We start from the raw sequence: 19,536 nt of genomic DNA, 5'->3' as shown, positions 1-19,536 counted from the left end.
CTATTTGAACATACTTCAATTTATTTCACCATTCTACTTGAGATATATATTTGGGTTCTTTGCCAGGGCAGGGGTGGGGGGGAAGGTTCATTATTTCTCGTTACATCCTGGTGCACACCTGCAAAAAAGTTTCCTGGATTATGAAGCTAGGAGTGATATTGCTATGTCATAGAGTACACACAAATTCAACTTTATTCGACAATACCAAACTGTTTTCAAAGTGGTTGCCGTCAAACTCCTAATTTATCCTGCTGCCCCCGTTTAACCCTTTACCATAAGTTTGTTTTCTATGTCTAGGGGTCTATTTCTGTTTTGTGTATAAGTTCATTTGTATCATTTTTTTTAGATTCCATGTATAAGCAATACAATATGATATTTGTCTTTCTCTGTCTGACTTACTTCACTTAGTATGATAATCTCTAGGTCCATCAATGTTGCTGCAAATGGCATTATTTCATTCTTTTTTATGGCTGAGTAATATTCTATTGTATATATGTACCACATCTTCTTTATCCATTCTTCTGTTGATGGACATTTAGATTGCTTCCATGTCTTAGCTATTGTAAATAGTGTTGCAATGAACATTGGGGTACACATATCTTTCACACTACCATATATAAAATAGATACCAACAAGGACCTACTGCATAGCACAGGGAAATATACTCAATATTTTGTAGTAACCTATAAGAGAAAAGAATCTGAAAAAGAATATATATACGTGTATAACTGAACCAATTTGCTGTACACCTGAAACTAACACAACATTGTAAATCAACTATGCTTCAATTAAAAAAAAAAGTGGTTGCCATCCGTTTACATACACTCCCACCTGCAGTATGTGAAAGTTCTTGTTGTTCTATATCCTCGCTCACACTTTATATTGTCAGATTGAAATTTGTCAGTGTCATGGTATTTCACTGTGATTTTGATTTGCATTTCCCTGATAATTAATGATAATGAACATCTTTCATATGATAATTATATATGAAAAGCATCCTGTTCTTGTAGTTCTTTTATAATCAGAAAATTGCTTTTTTTAAATTAAACTCTATACCACAGCCAGCTGTTGTCAGTGGAGAAAATTTTTTCACTCAGTCCCGAAGAAGACTAAAATCTAAAGTCCTATCCTCTCTTAGCTGTTAAACTTGACGTCAAGCAGTTCTATTTTAGGATTTGATTGAGTAATATACTCTCAAGACGATGATGTTCTGTAAAACTAGTTCTGTATGGAATCTTTCCATGCAACCAGCTCAGTGCCGTATTTAGAGACAGATTAACTTCAGGGTTAGACACAATGTAGAAGAAAAAACTCTCATGCCACCCAGCAGAACTCAGGTCCTAACTCAGCAAGAACAAGAACTAGGGAAGAAAACACAAATATCTATTGTTTGGTGAAGAGTCTACTCCACTCAGGAAAGGACATGTGGAAACCATGGGAAATGAAATTACCCTGCCAACCCCGGCCCAACCCAGCCTCACCTTTCCTATATACTTCCCCTGACACTTTCTGGAATTCCCCAGGCATGTTCTCCTCTTAAGTCACTGCTTCCTGTCTATCATTACCTAAATATTTCGCATCAGGGAAGACTAAGTATCCCGAGGCAAGGAATCCCCCAAATTGAGTTGAGGTTAATTAGCTTACAAAGTACACGTGACCATGAATTTCAAGTTCCTGAATTACAGAGATGAGATGATGATTAATTCAGTTCAATCTGACAGATATATTTTAAGTAACTACTATGCCTACCCAAAATATAATAGAACCCTTGCCACTTAAGTAAGCAAAGTTTATACATCAAGAACAAGAACGGATTTCACAGCTCTTATTCGAAAATAGAAAGACCACTATTAAGCCACACCCTTATTGCATCATATCTTTGTGCAGTATATTTAATAAAATGCTATATTTAATAAGTCTTTTCCTCACTTTTCTCCCCAGTATCTACTGTGAGAAAGCCAGCCTTGACATTTATTTCAAAAGATTCTTGGTAATTCACAATCAATTATTGCTCTACCACTCTGGCCTCTAAAGTAAAAAATAAAAATGGCTAGGTACTTTCCTGGTGATGCAGTGGTTAAGAATCCGCCTACCAATGCTGGGGAAACAGATTCGATCTCTGGTCCTGGAAGATCCCACATACCACGGAGCAACTAAGGCCATGCACCACAACTACTGAGCCTGCGGTGTAGAGCCCGCAAGCCACAACTCCTGAGCTCACGTGCCACAACTACTGAAGCCCGTGTGCCTAGAGCCCATGCTCTGCAATAACAGAAGCCACTGCAATGAGAGGCCCGTGCACCACAACTAAGAGTAGCCCTCACTCACCACAACTAGAGAAAGCCCACGAGCAGCAATGAAGACCCAACACAGCCAAAAATATATAAATAAATGTATAAAAAAATAATAATAATGGCTAAAATTTATTGAGTTCTCACTAGTGCCAGGAGTTACAGCAAGTGATAGGCATAGCATCTCATTTAAACTTCACAACAACCCTCTGAGGCATATTCTCTTTGCTGCTACTGCTGCTGTTGTTGTTTTATGAATAATTCCCATACAATAATGAGCTATATTTAAAGTATACAAGTTGATAAGTTTTAATAATGTATATTCCTCTGAGACCATCACCATAATCAAGACAATGAAAATATCCATCGCCCCAAAACTTTCCTCATGACCTTTCATAATCTTTCCTTTTCACTCCTCCCTGTTTTCTCCCTCCTTCCCATCCCAAGCAAATACTGATCACTGTAGATTAGTTTGCATTTTCTAGAATTTTTCAAAATGGAATCTCAGAGTATGTACTCTTTTTCTGGCTTTTTTACTCAGCACAATTATTCTGAGATTCATTCATATTGTTGTATTTGTCAATAGTTTTTCTGTTTGTTTGTTTTTGTTATTATTGCCTAGTTCCACATTCCATTGTCTGGATATACCATGATCTGTTTACTCATTCACCTCTGACATTTGACCTGCTTCAAGGTTTTGGCTATTACATACAAAGCTTCTGTAAACATTCACATACACATTTTTGGATGAGCAGATGCTTTCATTTCTCTTGCGTCAATATCTAGGAGAGGAAAGACTAGGTCACCTATAGGTTAGATGCATGTTTAATATTTGAGGAATCTGCCCATCCTATTCCTGCTCTAACAAATTACAAAAAAAAAAAAGTGACTGGCTTAAAACAACACAAATTTATCTCATAGTTCTAGAGGTCAAAATTTTGAGGTCAAGGTGTTGGCCAGGCTGCGTTCCTTCTGGAGGATTCAGGGGAAATTTTATTTGCTTTCTCTTATTAACCACTGATCTGCCTGCATTCCCTAGGCTCATGGTCGCTTTCTCTAACTTCCTGCTTCTGTGATCACATCTCCTACTACTGACTCTTATCCCATACCTCCCTCTTATAAGGACCTTTGTGATTATATTATACTCATCTGGATAATCCAGGATAATCCCCTGGATCTCTAAGATCTTTCACTTAATCACATCTACAAAGTCCCTTTATCATGAAATCTACACACAGGTTCCAGGCATTAAGATATGAACATTTCTGAGGAGCCATTATTCAACCCACCAATCTGTCTTCTGAAGAGGTTGTATCATTTTACATCCCCATCAGGGGGATAAGGGAGTTCTAGTTCCTCCACATCCTTACCAACACTTGTTAGTCATTTTTATGTTAATCATTCTAATAGGTTTATGTTGAAGTCTCATTGTCATTTTAATTTGTACTTCTTGAATAACAGATGTTGAACATCTTTTCATATACTTCTTTGCCATTTGTAAATCTTCTTAGGTGAAGTGTCTGTTCACATCTTTTTCCATTTATTTATTGCCCATTTTGTGGTTGTTTTGCTGTTGGATTTTAAGAGTTCTTTATATATTCTGAATACAAATCTGTTATTAGATATGATTTGCAATATTTTATGCCAACCTGTGGCTTCTCTATTTGTTCTCTTAACAGTGTCTTTCAAAGAGCAGAAGTTTTTCATTTTGATTAGGTTCAATTTATAAAGTTTTTCTTTCATAAGTTGGGCTTTTGGTGTCGTATCTAAAAAATCTTTGCCTAATCTAAAGTCAAAAAGATTTTCTCTTGTGTTTTTTTCTAGACCTTTTATAGTTTTAGTTCTTATGTTTAGGTTTATTGCCCATTTTGAATCAAGCTTTGTCTATAGTGCAAGACATGAATTAAAGTTCTTTGTTTTGCCTATAAATATCTAATTGTTCTAGCACCACTGGTTGAAAAGTCCAACCTTTCTCCACTGAATTGCCTTTGTGCCCTCAGTTGTCTATATATGTGTGTGAGTCTATTTTCACAACCTCTGGTCTATTACATTCATCTATTTTTCTATCTGTATACCATTAGCACACTGTCTAGGTTACCATAATTTATAATACTTGAAAGCAGACAATGTTAAGTCCTCCAACTTTGTTCTTTTCTCAGTTGTCTTTTGGGTCTTTTGCCTTTTTTGCCTTTTTCATTTGAATTTTATAATTATCTTGCAATGCATATGTAAAAGCCTGTGGGAATTATGATTGGGATTATATTAAATTTCTAGATCATTTTGAGGAGAAATGACATCATGGCAACATTGATTCTCCTGACCGATGAACACTGTATATCTTTCCATTATTGAGTTCTTCTCAACAATGTTTTTGTAGATTTCAGTATATACATGTCTTACTTACCTTTTGTCAAATATAACTCTAAGTATTTTCATATTTTGATGGTATTTTAAATAGTGGATTTTTCTTTCAAATTCTGATTGTTCATTGCTAGTTTATACAAATACAATTGATTTTTGTGTATTGATGTTGCATCTTACAAACTTGATAACTCATTTATTAGATCTAGTAGTTTTTTATTTTAACATCTTTATTGGAGTATAACTGCTTTACAATGGTGTGTTAGTTTCTGCTGTATAACAAAGTGAATCAGCTATACATATACATATATCCCCATACCTCTTCCCTCTTGCGTCTCTTTCCTACCTCTAGGTGTGTCCTCTAGGTGGACACAAAGCACCCAGCTGATCTCCCTGTGCTATGCGGCTGCTTCCCACTAGCTATTTTACATTTGGTAGTGTATATATGTCCATGCCACTCTCTCACTTCATCCCAGCTTACCCTTCCCCCTCCCTGTGTCCTCAAGTCCGTTCTCTACATCTGCATCTTAATTCCTGTCCTGCCCCTAGGTTCTTCAGAACTTTTTTTTTTTAGATTCCATATATATGTGTTAGCATATGGTATTTGTTTTTCTTTTTCTGACTTACTTCACTCTGTATGACAGTCTCTAGGTCCATCCACCTCACTACAAATAACTCAATTTCGTTTCTTTTTATGGCTGAGTAATATTCCATCGTATATATGTGCTACATCTTATTTATCCATTCATCTGTCAGTGGACACTTAGGTTGCTAGTAGCTTTTTTTAGACATTGAATCTTCTACATAGAATATTATGTTGTCTGTGAATAAAGACAGTTTTATTTCTTCTTTTCCAAACTGAATGTCTTTTTTCTCCTTTGGTTTATGTTATAAATTTCCTTATAACTACTAATTTAGTGGCATCCAACAGATTTTCATATGTTGTGATGTCATTTTCATTCAGTTCACAGTTCCTTCTAATTTCCCTTTTGATTTTTCTTCTTTGACCCATGTGTAATTTAGAAATGTGTTGTTTGGTTTCCAAATATTTGGTGGTTTTCCAGAGATTCTTCTGTTATTGATTTCTAATTTAGTTCCACTGTGGCCAGAGAACATACTTTGTATAACTTCTATCTTTTTAAAGATATTGAGACTTCTATGGCCCAGAATATGATCTTCGTAAATATTCTATACGCACTTGAAAATAAATGTCTGCACCTGAAAATAAACTGCTAGTATTGAGTGTTCTATAAATGCCAATTAGGTCAGGCTGGTTAATTGTCTTTCAAGTCATATATTTTAACAAGTTTTCTGTCTTGTTTTATCAACTATTGAGAGAATTATATTGAAATATCTGATTATAATTGTGGATTTGTCTATTTCTCCTTGCAGTTCTGTTTTTATTTCATGTATTTTGAAGCAAAGCTCTCTGTTCTGTTATCGAGAGTATGAACCTTCAGGAACATTATTTCTTCCAGATAAATTGACACCTCTATTATTATGTAGTGACCTTCTTTATCCCAAGTAATAATCTTTGCTCTGAAATCTACTTTATGTTATTAATATAGCCACTCCAACTTTCTTTTGACTAATGTTAACATATCGTTTTTCAACCTTTTATTCTTTATCTTCATGTGTCTTTGTATTTAAAGTGCATTTCTTGTAGACAACATATAGTTAGATCTTCCTTTTAATCCAGTGTGACAATTTCTACCTTTTAATTGGGGTGTTTAGTCCATTTACAATTAACGTGACTATTAATACAGTTAGATTTAAGCCTATCATCTTGCTGCTTTTTCTATTTGTCTCATGTAATATTTGTTCTTTTTTTATTTTCTGCCTTTTTCTAAATTAATTGAATATTTTTTATAATTGCATTTTATCTCCTTTGTTGACAATATTAACTAAAACTTCTGTTTCAACAGTATACATTCATTTGCCCATTTCAGCTTCTGTGTTACTTTTGTCACACATTTTATTTCTACATATATATATTGCTTTCTATATATGTATATTAGCTTCTACATATGTTTATTAGTTTTCTAGTTTTCTGCATAACAAATTACCATAAACTTAGAGGCTTAACACCACACCCATTTATTATCTCACAGTTCTATAAGAAGTCTGGGATGACCTGGCTAGGTATTGTGCATGGGGTCTCACAGGCTGAAATCAAGATGTAAGCCCACTGTGTTCTCATCTGGAGCATGAGGTCTTCTCCCAATCTTCTTACTGACAATTCAATTCCTGTGGTTTTAGGGCTGAGGTCCCCATTTCCTTGTTGATGGTAGACAAGGGGTCATTCTCAGTTCCTTGTGGCCACTCTCCAATCTTCGCACATGAACTCCTCTATCTAAAAAGTCATCACCAATACATCAAATCCTTCTTGTGCTTTCAATCTCTCTGCCTTCCTTTCAGCTACCAGATGGAGAAAATGCCCTGCTTTTAAAAGTATTCATACAATTAGTTAGGTCCACCTGGATAATCTCCCTATCTCAAGGTCAGGTATGCTATAAAACATAACATGGAAGATCATTAGAATATAACACAACAATAATGATACCATCATATTCAATGGTGCCAGAGATTAGAGCATGGTTCTTGGGAGATATTTTTTTAATAGATCTTTATTGGAGTATAATTGCTTCACAATACTGTGTTAGTTTCTGTTGTACAACAAAGTGAATAAGCCATATGCATACATATATCCCCATATCCCCTCTGTCTTGCGTCTCCCTCCCACCCTCCCTATCCCACCTCTCTAGGTCATCACAAAGCACTGAGCTGATCTCCCTGTGCTATGCTGCTGCTTCCCACTAGCATCCATTTTACATTTGTTAGTGTATGTATGTCAATTCTACTCTCTCACTTCGTCCCAGCTTCCCCTTCCCCCACTATGGCCTCAAGTCCGTTCTCTATGTCTATGTCTTTATTCTTGCCCTGCCACTAGGTTCATCAGTACCATTCTTTTAGATTCCATGTATATGTTAGCATATGGTATTTGTTTTTCTCTTTCTAACTTACTTCACTCTGTATGACAGACTCTAGGCCCATGCACCTCACTACAAATAACTCAATTTCATTTCCTTTTATGGCTAATATTGCATTGTATATATGTGCCATGTCTTCTTTATCCATTCACCTGTCGACAGACATTTAGGTTGGTTCCATGTCCTGGCTACTGTAAATAGTGCTGCACTGAATATTGAGGTGCATGTCTCTCTTTGAATTATGGTTCTCTCAGGGTATATGCCCAGTAGTGGGGTTGCTGGGCCATATGGTAGTTCTATTTTTAGTTTTTTAAGGAACCTCCATACTGTTCTCCATAGTGGTTGTATCAATTTACATTCCCACAAACAGTGCATGAGAGTTCCTTTTTCACCACACCCTTTCCAGCATTTATTGTTTCTAGATTTTTTGATAATGGCCATTCTGACCGGTGTGAGATGATACCTCTTTGTAGCTTTGATTTGCATTTCTCTAATAATTAGTGATGCTGAGCATCTTTCCATATGCCTCATGGCCATCTGTGTGTCTTCTTTGGTGAAATGTCTATTTAGGCCTTCTGTCCATTTTTTAATTGAATTGTTTGGTTTTTTTTGATATTGAGCTCCATGAGCTGTTTGTATATTTTGGAGATTAATCATTTGTCCATTGTTTCATTTGCAAATATTTTCTCCCATTCTGAGGGTTGTTTTTTCATCTTGCTTATGGCTTCCTTTGCTGTGCAAAAGCTTTTAAGTTTAATTAGGTTCCATTTGTTTATTTTTGTTTTTATTTCCATTACTCTAGGAGGTGGATCACAAAAGATCTTTCTGTGGTTTATGTCACTGTCTGCAGATGACATGATACTATACATAGAAAATCCTAGAGATGCCATCAGAAAACTACTAGAACTAATCAACGAATTTGGTAAGGTTGCAGAATACAAAATTAATGCACAGAAATCTCTTGCATTCCTATACACTAACAATGAAAAATCAGAAAGAGAAATTAAGGAAACAATCCCATTTACCATCACAACAAAAAGAATGAAATACCTAGGAATAAACCTACCTAAGGAGGTGAAAGACTTGTACTCAAAAAACTATAAAACACTGATGAAAGAAATCATAGATGACATAAACAGATGGAGAAATATACCATGTTCTTGGATTGGAAGAATCAACATTTTAAAATGACTATACTACCCAAAGCAATCTACAGATTCAATGCTATCCCTATCAAACTACCAATGGCATTCTTCACAGAATTAGAACAAAAAATTTTACAATTCATATGGAAACACAAAAGACCCCAAACAGCCAAAGCAATCTTGAGAAAGAAGAATGGAGCTGGAGGATTCAGGCTCCCCGACTTCAAACTATACTACAAAGCTACAGTAATCAAGACAGTATTGTACTGGCACAAAAACAGAAATATAGATCAATGGTACAGGATAGAAAGACCAGAGATAAACCCATGCACATATGGTCACCTAATTTACAACAAAGGAGGCAGGAACATACAATGGAGAAGACAGCCTCTTCAATAAGTGGTGCTGGGAAAACTGGACAGCTACATGTAAAAGAATGAAATTAGAAAACTACCTAACACCATACACAAAAATAAACTCCAAATGGATTAAAGACCTAAATGTAAGAGCAGACACTATAAAACTCTTAGAGGAAAACATAGGAAAAACATTCTTTGGGGGATATTTTTAAAATTCTCCCTACCACAATATGTTATAAACCTCACACCACATTGTTATTATCTTTTTAATATTTAATTTTCTTTCAAAATATTTAAATAAGAAGAATATCTTATATATTTACCCATGTAGTTAGCATGTCCAGTGCTCTTCATTCACTGTGCAGATCCATATTTCCATCTGCTGTCTTTTTCCTTCTGATTAAACAAGTTTGTTTGTTTGTTTTAACATTTCTTGTTATGCAGTTCTGCTCATGAATTCTTTAGGCTTTTGCATGTCTAAAAATTCACCTATGTTTCTCAAAGATATTTTTACTGGGTATATAATTCTCAGCAACAGTTTTTCATTTTGGTACATCAAGATGTTGAGTCACCATCTTCTCAACTGCATTGTTTATGATGAAAAATCTGTTACCATCATTATCTTTGTTCCTCTATGCATAGTATATCATCCTTTACCACTTATAAGATTTTCTCTATCACTATTTTAGCAATTTGATAATGATGTGCCTTTGTGTAGTTTTCTTCAAGTTGCTTGTGTTTGGATTTCAACAAATTTCTTGAATCTGTAGGTTTATAATTTTCACTAAATTTGGAAAACTCTCAACCATTATTTCTTCAAATACTTTTCTGTATTTTCCTTTTTCAGGAACTTGTATTACATCTACATTAAGCTGCTTTAAGTTGCCTGAAGGTTCACTGATGCTCTGTTCATTTTTTATTCCTTTTTTCTCTGTGTGTTTCATTTTGGATTGTTTCTATTGCTGTGTCTTCAGGTTTATTATTTTTTTCTGCAATGTCTAATCTGCCATTAACTCCATTTACTGTATTTATTATCTCTGACATTGTAATTTTAATCTCTAGAAGTGGATCTGGGACTGTTTTATGTCTTCTATGTTCTAATTTTATTGAACATATAGAATATAGTTATGTAACTGTTTAAATGCCCATCTGCTAATTCTAACATCTGTACCAGTTATAGATTGGTTTTGATTGATTTTTCTCCTCATTATGGGTCATATTTCCCTGCATCTTTGCATGTCTGGTAATTTTTGATGGGGCACCAGACACTGTGCATTTTATTTTGTTGAATGCTGAATATTTTGTTGTTCTAAAAATACTCTTGAGCTTTGTTTTAGGATGCAGTTAAGTTACTTGAAAACAGTTTGATCATTTCAGATCTTGCCTTTAAAATTTGTTAGGCAGAACCAGAACTGTGTTTATTCTAGATCTAATTATTTCTCACTATAGAAGCAAAAATCTTTGAGTACTCCACCTGTGAATTATGACATTTTCTAGTCTAGTGAGAACACACGATTCCTGGCCCTGTGTGAGTACTGAGCACTGTTCCCTCTACTCCTTTTCAGTGTTTTTGGTGTTTTTCTCCAATCCTGAATAATTTTTCAAACACAGGTTCTGGTCAGAACACAAATAAATACTTGATCATGTCCTTCTGCAGCTCTGCAGAGTTCAAATATCTGAAAATACCTTGTACTTTCATTCTAAATAACCCAAGGATATTCTTGCCCCTGTCATATATCTCAGCACTATACTGTCATAATCCCTAAACCACTTCCAGCAGTGTGTACACTACTTAAAAATCAGAGTACTTTCTCTAAGTAGGTGCTACATCACCTTTGATAATCTAAAACCTGTTACAGAACTTAAAGATTTTCATTTTTATCTCATACAGCACTTTTCACAATAAAATATTGACTACAGGTGTATCATTAATTTTCTTGAAGGTCATATGCATTCAGAACTTCCTAGAGTGATGTCATCTCCTTGCCCATTGCTTGCCCATATTACAGCCCACTCAGGTGGTTCAAATGACTTTTCTGATGGGGCACTCCTACAAGACAAAACAATTCAGGGTCCCATTGAGGGACCCAGGTATTTATATTTAACAGGACAGAATGGTGACTTAGCTTCCTTTTTGGTAAAGTGAAAAAATTTAAACCAGAAATGTGAGTATCCCTAAATAATAATGTCCTTAAATAACACTAAAAAGCATTATTTCAGTTTGCTTTATCTTAATTTCTGGTGATACTTAATCAGCACTGGCTTGGAATACTATAGCTTTAGGTAGTTTACATTGTTGGGCATTTAATGACCTGTAGAGAAATACTTGAGAAATTAGCACTCAAAACTACCCAACAATCCTTTTTTAGTCCTTTTACAAAGTAGTGATGTCACCTTCTAATTTCTCTTTTTACAAACCAGATGTTCAAGTACTACTATTAAGCGTTCTATTTCATAATGCAGAAGACTGAAAGACTTTTGTTGTCATGATGGTCTGTTTTCTTTGGTGATGGACAGCCATAGGAACCTCCTCAATGAGGCAACCCCTTGGAGAGCACTCTGTTCAAATGACTCTTCTCTCTGCCTTCTTCACCTTCAGTTAAGCCTGTCAATAGTCTCTTTGTTCTCAAAACAAAACTACTACCACCACCACAACAACAATAAAAAAAAGAATGTTGGGGAAATCTTCCTCCTTTTCTGAGGTGCTATCTGCTGTCTCTCTTTCTCACCATCAAACTTTTTCAAATGCTTGCCACCTCCACTTCCTCATTCACTACTCATTCCAAACTCCTTATAATCTGGCTTTTGCCCTCCATTAATTTACACACTATAGTGTTGTCTGAAGCTAGACTATCTCAGAGGTCATCATCTGATCAGTTAGTAACAAACCAAATCCTCTTTCGCCTTTACAACTCTGCAACACTTAACATAACAAATCATCCTTTCTTGAAACTCTTCTCCTATTGCCTTTATGACACAACACTCTTTCAGTGTTCCTCTCACATCTGCAAAACAATCTCTCTGCCTACTTATCAGGCTCCTTTTTCTGCCCTGAACCCCTAATGCTTAATAAATATATAAGTAATCAATAAATATAAGATGTCAAATTAATCAGTCAATTCACCAAACTTTAATGCTTCATAAAGGGAAAAAATGATGTGTGAGATGGATTCCTTGATCTCTCAAATAATTTCAGTGCAAGGAGTATGTAATCAATGTTGCGTGGGTGATAATTTCAGTGCAAGGAGTATTAATCAATGTTGCGTGGGTGATAATTTCAGTGCAAGGAGTATTAATCAATGTTGCGTGGGTGAAGAGATAATCAGTGCTCTAAGGCAGTCTTGCTTAGAGTGAGGATGACTGGGGGGTCTTCTTGAAGTATTTGGTGTTTGAGATAGACCTGGAAGAATAGGTAGGATTTTGTAAGTAAAGGTGCAGAGGAATAGATTCTGAGTTCAGTGTGAACAAAGGCATAGAGAGGCAGGAAAGTACGAGGTGTTCAGATAATAATGAGAAGAACAGTTTGACCAAAGGAGAGAGTTCATGTGAGGGATACTGAGAGATAAAGCTGGAAAGGCAGATTAGGATTAGATTATGTAATCTTTGTCCCATTGGTGGGTGGAGCTGGTGACAACTGCCAGGGAACAATGAACATTGGCCTTGCCAGCATCAAAATTATCAGCTACTCACTTGACCATGATGACTGTGGGCATTCTCCCACTTCTCCACAGTTCCCTATGGCAGCATGTTATCTTATAAGAGTCAGTTCCAGATTTTCTTTTCTTGCAGTTTATTCAACCATTAATTTATTCAAACATTCATTTTAAAACCTACTATATTCCAAACATTGTGCAAGATTCTAAGGATTCCAAAATAAATAGCCTTGCTTCTGTTCCCAGGAGAGTCACATTTCAGTAAAATGCCAGGCTTTAGTTTTTTCTTGGCTAAAAATGTTATGCAGATGACATGAAGTCTTATTTGGGGTACAATCTAAATAAGTTTGTGTTTCATCTGTTTTGTTTTGTTTTGGTCATTTATTGGACTTGTCAGTTAATATATATTATTTTTAAAAAGGAAAGGGAGCTAGTCATTCTCATTCTCACTTTAATAAAAGTACATCAAAAAGGACTTTCTCCCTATGGAAAGAGTAGCAGATCTATGTGATTCAGTTATTTACTTACCATCTTCTCCAGGAAGGAAAATGCCAGAATTGTTTTACTCCTAGGTATATTTTAGTGTGTGGCTAGAGTAATGCCCTGAAATATTCAGATTTTATTTAACCTAGAAACTCTAGCAGTTTCAGAGGTAGTAACACTGTTTGGAATGTTTTTTCTGAACACAGTTACAGTAAATGATAACTGAGATTCTGCCTCCCACCCCCAACCTCTAACCTAACTCACAAACTATGAAGTAATGCTCCCAAATTATTTTTTTTTGTCCTTCTGGGGAAGAGGAAGAAGAATAGATAAGGGATTTTCTCTCTTGGATTCTTTGTGACTTCAGAAGCTTAAGATATTAATTATACTACTCTCGCATGAAACTGCTGACACCATTATTTTGGTGCCCATGAACTTCCTCTTTCCCGTCATCATTTCCTCTTTAAAAGCTGTTTCCTATTACTGTCAATACTCTTTTTTATATAACAGTTATATTTTTAAAAGGCGGCAGATGAGCCTGCCCATAAAGCTGACATAGTTATCAAGTGGAAAATCAAATGTAGCAGCAACGTAGCAAGGGCAGGTTTCATAATCAGTATCCTCTTTCCCCCTAAAATAACAAATGAATGTTTTCTTAATAGCATCTTCATTGGTTTTAATGACTGCTGAGAGGGAGATATTTAACAGGGGAATTATATGGAAGTCCAGAGAATGCCCATCTGGGGCTTACTGGATTGTTCTGATGGCACAAGGTAATTCTTTGGGAAATAGAGTCAGCAAGCAGGATCACTTACTAATCATCAGGAAAATGCAAGTCAAAACCACAATGAGATATTACCTCACACCTGTCAGAATGGCTATCATCAAGAAGACAGGAAATAAGAAGCGTTGACGAGGATGCGGAGAAAAGGGAACGTTCCTGCACTATTGGTGGGAATATAAATTGGTCTAGCCACTTGGAAAACAGTATGGAGGTTCTTCAAAAAATCTAAAATAGAACTACCGTATGATCCAGCAATTCCACTACTGGGTATTTATCCAAAGAAAACAAAAATACTAAATTGAAAGCATACCTGCACCCCTGTGTTTGCTGCAGCATTATTTACAATAGCCAAGATACGGATGCAAACTAAGGATCCATAGATGGATGAATAGATAAAGAATATGATACACAATATAACGGAATATTATTCAGTCATTAAAAAAATGAGGGCTTCCCTGGTGGCGCAATGGTTGAGAGTCCGCCTGCCAATGCAGGGGACGCAGGTTCGTGCCCCGATCTGGGAAGATCCCACATGCCGCGGAGCGGCTGGGCCCATGAGCCATGGCCGCTGGGCCTGCGCGTCCGCAGCCTGTGCTCCGCAACGGGAGAGGCCACAACAGTGAGAGGCCCGCGTACCGCAAAAAAAAAAAAAAAAAAATGAAATCCTGCCATTTGTGACAACATGGATGGACTTGAGGGCATTATGCTAACTGAAATGAGTCAGACAAAGAAAGACAAATATACTATATGACCTCACTTATATGTGGAATCTAAAAAACACAAAATAAAACAAACAACAACAACAGATAAAAAAACCTCACAGAAACAGAGAACAGATAAGTGGTTGCCAGAGGCAGGTGATAGATCTTAAAATTCTCATCATAAGAAAAAAAATTGTAACCAAGTATGGTGATGAATGTCAACTAGACATTATGGTGATCATTTCACAATATATACATATATTGAATTATTGTGCTGTATACCTGAAACTAATATAATGCTATGTGTCAATTATATCAACAAAATAAAAATAATAAACCTAGAATCTATAGATTTATGAGCCATGGTCCCCTAGAAAATGTCACATAAACCAGGGTATAAAACAGAGATGTATCATAGACTAAATACTCCCACAATATGAGATAATGTCTCAATACCTCACTTAGAGATCTTGTCTACTCTGAACTAGATAACATGTATTTGATGTAGAAAGGAAAACACTGAGAGCCACCTTAGCATCTCAGATCTCTTGCTGCTTTTTCTGAGCCTCTTTATTATTTCTATACTGAAATTATTATTAACACTTGACACTGGCTAATATTTCTGATTCTTGTGAGCCTGTCTGACAACCTGATCCTTTGTTTTAGCTCACACTCCTAGGAATGAACAGTCCTATGCCTGCTGTCATCCCTGGCAGAGCAGAAGTAAAAGAAGGAGTCTTCCTTTGACATGGGAGGAAAAACTTTTAATAAAGTTTTAATGCTGGTGATTCAAGCCTCTAAAATCCCCAGACACAAAGAGAATCTGCACCCATCTGCCAACACTTATCCATAGGCCTTCTCCATGTGCTCACAAGAAAGACTGGAGTCAGATAAGAGGAACTGAGAAAGAATGCCAAGGCCCAAGCATAAGAGACATTTGTCTGAGGGAAGAACAGAAGAACTAAGAGAAATCCTCCAGGCACTCTAGGTCTTCATTAAGTATGAAGAAGGGGTCACCTGTAGCTGGGATGGGGCAAAAGAGCTGAGAGAACCCTTTTGAGGTGCAAGCATGTGAAGCCTGCTCAAGTCTGAGAACAGGAGGATTAAAAGAAATTTTCCAGGAACTCTAGTCCTTACACTGAGTACAAGGCAACAGAAGTGTATCACTGAAGAACAGGCAGAACAACTGAGAGAGACCCCGTCTGAGATGCAGATACCAGGGTTCTGATCAAATTTGATGCCAGGGCTAAAGAGCTGAGAAAAATATTCTGGTCACTTTGGGCCTCAGCAGCAGCCACCTGTTGTTGAGGAAAACAATATAACTGAGAGAGACTCCCTGACATGCAGGCATGTAGGGCTGCTGAATGCTAAAAGCAAGGAAAGATCCAGGCACATATATCTCATGCTTGCTACAGAGAAGATCCTTATCTCACCTTCAAATAATTTAAAGCCATTGGTGAACTGAATCCAATTGAAGTAACCACTAAATCCAAAGCGAGCTCAACCACAGACTAGATTAACTCAGTCTCCTAGTGGGCTGACAAAAGGAGAGATGTGACTTTCATGAGCAAAAATATTATTTACTTCAAGATCTCATGCTCTTTACACTCAGAGTTTAAAATTCAATCAAAAATTATGAGACACATAAAGAAGTAAGGTCATTTAACTTATCCCTAGGAAAGTGTTATGAACTGAATTGTGTTCCCCCCTCTCCCCTAAAATAAAAAAAATAAAAAAACTCATAGATTGAAGCCCTAAGCTCCAATGTGATTGTATTTGGAGAGAGGGCCTTTAAGAAGGTAATTAAGGTTAAGTGAGATCATAACGGTCAGGTCCTAATATGATAAGATTTGTATCCTCATAAGAAGAGGAGGGACACCAGAGACCTTACTCTCTCAGTGCATACACAGAGGAAAGGCCATGTGAGAACACTATGAGAAGGTGGCCACCTGCAAGCAAGGAAGAGAAGACTCACCAGAAACCAACCCTGCTGGCACCTTGAGCTCAGGCTTCTAGCCTCCAGAACTGTGAGAAAATGAATATCTGTCATTTAAGCCACCCAGTCTGTAGCTTGTTATTGCAGCTGAGCTAACTAATATAGAGAGAAAACACTCAATAAAATCAGATCTAGATATAAATCAGAGATTAGAATTATTAGACAGGGATTTTAAAGTAACTATAATGAACATATTACAGGGTCTAATGAACAAGGAGAAAAACATACATGTACAGATGGGAAATTTCAGCAGAGATATAGAAACTATGTACAAAGCTATGGTACAAATGAACTTATTTACAAAACAGAAATAGAGTCACAGATGTAGAAAACAAACTTATGGTTACCGGGGAGGAAGCGGGGGTGAGGGTTGGGTATAAATTGGGAGACTGGGATTGACATATACACACTACTATATATAAAATAGATAACTAATAACTTATCTTATTAGTACTAAGAAGGGAACACTTCTCAGTACTCTGTAATGACCTATATGGGAAAAGAATCTAAAAAAGAGTAGATATGTATAACTGATTCACTTTGCTGTACAGCAGAAACTAACACAACATTGTAAATCAACTATACTCTAACAAAAAAAATTTTTTTAAGCTAATGGAAATGCTAGAAATAAAAATAAAATTAGACAAATAAATATATTTTTCAGTGGGCTTATCAGCAGGCTGGACACAGCAGAAAAAAATCACTGAATTGAAAGTAATTATCAATATTCAGGCTAGGAGGGCAGACAACAAGTAATGGCTGATTTCTCATCTAAATTAATGGAATCCAGAGGACTATGGAATTTTTTTTAAGTGCTGAAAGACATAAGTTAATTTAGCATTCTATGACCAGAAAAACTATTCATCAAAATTGAAAGTGAAATAAAGACATTTCTGACACACAAAACTACAAAAAAAGTTTCACCTGCACACCTGAATTACAAGATATGCTAAAAGAAGTTTCTTAAGCTGAAAGGAAATGATTCCAGATGGAAATCCAGTTCTGCAAGAAGGAATGAGAAACAAACAAAAAAAGTAAATACTTTAGAAAATATATGACTTTTTAAAGCTTATTCATACATATATTTTTAAATCTCTTTAAAGGAATATTGATTGTTAAAAACAAAAATAATACTCTTGTAACATTTACTATCTATGTAAAAATAAAATATATAACAAAAAAGCAAAAAAGTCAGGAGTGAAAACTGTAAGGTTTTACAATTTATGAAGCAGAAGAACATTTTTTGAAAGTTAGCAGTAATAAATTAAAGTCAATAGCAGAGGCAAAATGTAATACTAAATATACTCAATTTAGGAGAACAGATAGAAAAGGAGAAAGAAGAAAATGATGCATAAAAGGAAAACAGAAAACAAACACAAGGTGATAGAGTTAAGCCCAACATATTTCTAATGATATTAACAGTAAATAGATAGAAACTAATTAAAAATGTGCTGTTTTCAGAGACCTTCAAAATGGTGGACGAGTAAGACGTGAAGATCACCTTCCTCCCAACAAAAACATCAGAAACACATCTACATATGGAACAACCTCTACAGAACACCTACTGAACACCAGCAAAAGACCTTAGAATTCCCAAAAGATTTTTTTTTCCTTTTTCTCTTTCTGTGAGTGTGTAACTGCATGTTTTTGTGTGATTTTCTCTGTATAGCATTGCTTTTACCATCTGTGCTAGGGTTCTGTCTGTCCAGATTTTTTGTTTTTTGTTTTTTTAGTATAGTTTTTAGTGCTTGTTACCATTGGTGGATTTGTTTTGTTTTTGGTTTGGTTGCTCTCTTCTATCATTCTTTCTTTCTTTTTTATTTATTACCTTTTAAATTTTTTAAATTTTTAATAATTCTTTTACTTTTCACTTTATTTTATTTTATTATATATTTTTTTCTCTCTTTATTTTTTCCGGCTTTCCTTCTGAGCAATGTGGCTGACAGGGTCTTGGTGCTCTGGCCAGGCATGAGGCCTGTGCCTCTGAGGTGGGAGAGCCGAGTTCAGGATATTGGTCCACCAGACAACTCGCGGCTCCATGTAATATCAAACAGCAAAAGCTCTCCCAGAGATCTCCATCTCAACACTAAGACCCAGCTCCACTCAATGACCAGCAAGCTACATTGCTGGACACCTTATGCCAAACAACTAGCAAGACAGGAACACAACGCCACCCATTAGCAGAGAGCTACCTAAAATCATAATAAGGTCACAGACACTCCAAAACACACCAAAGGATGTGGTCCTGCCCACCAGAAAGATAAGATCCAGCCTCATCCACCAGAACACAGGCAGCAGTCCCCTCCACTGATTGTGTAGGAAACCTACACAATCCACTGAACCAACCTTAGCCACTGGGGGCAGACATCAAAAACAATGGTAACTACCAACCTGCAGCCTGCAAAAAGGAGACCCCAAACACAGGAAGTTAAGCAAAATGAGAAGACAGACAAACACACAGCAGATGAAGGAGCAAGGCAAAAACCCACCAGACCAAACAAAAAAAGAGGAAATAGGCAGTCGATCTGAAAAAGAATTCAGAGTAATGATAGTAAAGATGATCCAAAATTTTGGAAATAGAATGGAGAAAATACAAGAAAGGTTTAACAAGGACCTAGAAGAGCAAGCAAACAATGATGAATAACACAATAAATGAAACTAAAGTTCTCTAGAAGAAATCAATAGCGGAATGACTGATGAAGAACAGAGAAGTGACCTAGAAGAGAAAATAATGGAAAAAACTACGACAGAGCAGAATAAAGAAAAAAGAATA

Source organism: Monodon monoceros, unplaced genomic scaffold (assembly GCF_005190385.1).
Source record: "Monodon monoceros isolate NGI ecotype Baffin Bay Population unplaced genomic scaffold, NGI_Narwhal_1 Super_Scaffold_11, whole genome shotgun sequence".
Lineage (NCBI taxonomy): Eukaryota > Metazoa > Chordata > Mammalia > Artiodactyla > Monodontidae > Monodon > Monodon monoceros.
This window is presented reverse-complemented; position numbering follows the sequence as displayed.